We start from the raw sequence: 2,456 nt of genomic DNA on the forward strand, positions 1-2,456 counted from the left end.
GAAAGGGCGTGGTGGACGAGGGTATATAGATAAGGATGGCATGCAGGGTCATAAGGGTTTCAGGTTGGGAGTAGGTGGGTTAGGTTCAGGCAAGGGTTGGCTTTTTGTTGACCGGCACCTTGTTAAGGCTTATGGGTTTGATATTTCATGCACACTAGGGTGATTTATTCCAAACAAAGAATTATAAAAGATTACAATTGTGATTAAAAAGTGAGAAAAGTTCCCTCTGGCTCCAAATATCCACTACATTAGTCTCATTTAACAAATATATTGATATTGGTTACTGTGTGTTACCTCCTTAAATAGATAAAAAAAACAATTAAATACATACTAGATGTACTAAATTATTGATTAAATTATAAGGAGATATGTTTTTTCTTTACATTTCAGAAGCAACTGTTATTCCTGCTAGTGTAGATATTGAAGAATACTTTGATGATACTGGTAAGATCTGAATTTTTTTCTCCAAAGAATGACCCATTTTATGAAAACATATATGGGATTTTTTATCCAAGAAGCTTGTAACCTGAACTTTTTGCATTTGGAGCACTAGGCCTTAAACATTAAAAAAAGTGCTTTTTTTTTTTTTTACTTCAACACAAACTACTTGGTTTTATAGGGGGCACATTTACTTACTTATCCATTAAGGATCGAATTTCGAAGTTAAAAAACGTCAAAATTTGAACATCGAATTTGATACTTCGATAGTCAAAGTATTTTTTTGATCTAAAACGTTCGAAAATCGTTCGATCGATTACATCGTTCGATTCGAACGATTTTTTAAAAAAATATTTCAACTTCTAAAAACTTAGGCAAATACTGGCTATAGGTTCTAGGAGGTCCCACATAGCAATTTTGCATGTTTAAGGTGGCGAAGTGTCGAAGTCGAAGTTTTTTAAAGAGACAGTACTTCAATTTTCGAATGGTCGAATATTTAAAGTTTTTTCAATTCTAATTGAATTTAGGCCTATTCGATGGTCGAAGTACACAAAAATTACTTTGAATTCAAAGTTTTTGAATTTTGAAAATTCACTTCGACCCTTAGTAAATGTGCCCCTAAGTGTTTCTCTCTATTTGCAGAAAAAACAAGAGAATCCTCATGCCACTGCTGATGACAGTGTACAGAAATATCATTTTTTAAATTATATTTTGCTTTGATTAAAACTATGCATGAGGGCTATACTCACTAATGTATTCCTGAGTGCCTATTACATTTAGGCGGTTATTTATCAAAGGTTGAGTTTTAGAGGTTTGTGAGGCTTATTTCTCATATGAACTCATATGAATGTTTTCTGATTTAAGAAAAAACTTGAATGGAAAATCCTTGAATCAGTGAATTTGGAGTTTAAAACCCACAAACTGAAATTAATCCGCAGGAAAATAACTCAAATTGCTCGAATTAATCAAGTTTTCCAGCGAAACCCACTTAAAAACCCGAACATCATGAAGGCTATAAACATATTCAAATGGTTCAAAGGATAAACATATTCAAATGGTTCAAAGGGACCTGTGTCTGAATTCTACATGACCTTGACAGGCTTTAGCTGGAGTATTTTTGGATCCAAGCTATTTTCAGAAAAATTCAAGTTTTTGTTTGTTTTTTTTACAAAAAACAAAAAAGTTTTTTTTAATTTTTTTTTATAAAACTCAAAAAATTTGACTTTTTGACTGAAAACTACAATAGAGATAACACAACTCTAACTTTGATTATTAACCCCATAACGGTCATGTGTAATACTATACAATGCTATAAAACTGACTTTTTTGACCAAATTCATAAACAGTCAACGCTAGCTGAAGTTGCAACCAAGCTTGTTCAATCTTAGTAAATTAACAGTATAATTGTGGATAAGAGCTTGTACAATTGCATTGTTTCATTATAAAATGGATTCATTTTTATTTAATGCTCTTTCGTTTTAACCCCACATTTAGAAAACAGCAGAAGTGCTGACATTAAGGGGGCTGATACAAAACTTCACCCTAATGAGGCTTACAGAAAAGACCACCATAATGTTACTACTAGTACAGTTGCTACTATTATAGCTTCTACTAAAGCTACTACTACAGCAGATACAGAAGTCCACCCTAATGGTAAGTTTTACTATATACAGAAATCTTAAAATACAATACCCTGCTTACTTATAACATTATATTAAGGAAGTAAGAAAAATAGCCGGTTTTGAATGAAAAATAAGGTAACCAATTCATCCTGGCACAGGTTTCATATTGTGAGGTCTACATACAAGTTTTTTACACACACATATATTTATATATATATATATATATATATATATATATATATATATATATATATATATATATATACATATATATATATATATATACATATATATATATATATATATATATATATATATATATATATATATATATATATATATATATATATTAGTACAGAAAGGTCCCTGAGAGGACCGAAAGTCAAGTTGGCTACA

This window comes from Xenopus laevis, chromosome 5S (assembly GCF_017654675.1).
Source record: "Xenopus laevis strain J_2021 chromosome 5S, Xenopus_laevis_v10.1, whole genome shotgun sequence".
Lineage (NCBI taxonomy): Eukaryota > Metazoa > Chordata > Amphibia > Anura > Pipidae > Xenopus > Xenopus laevis.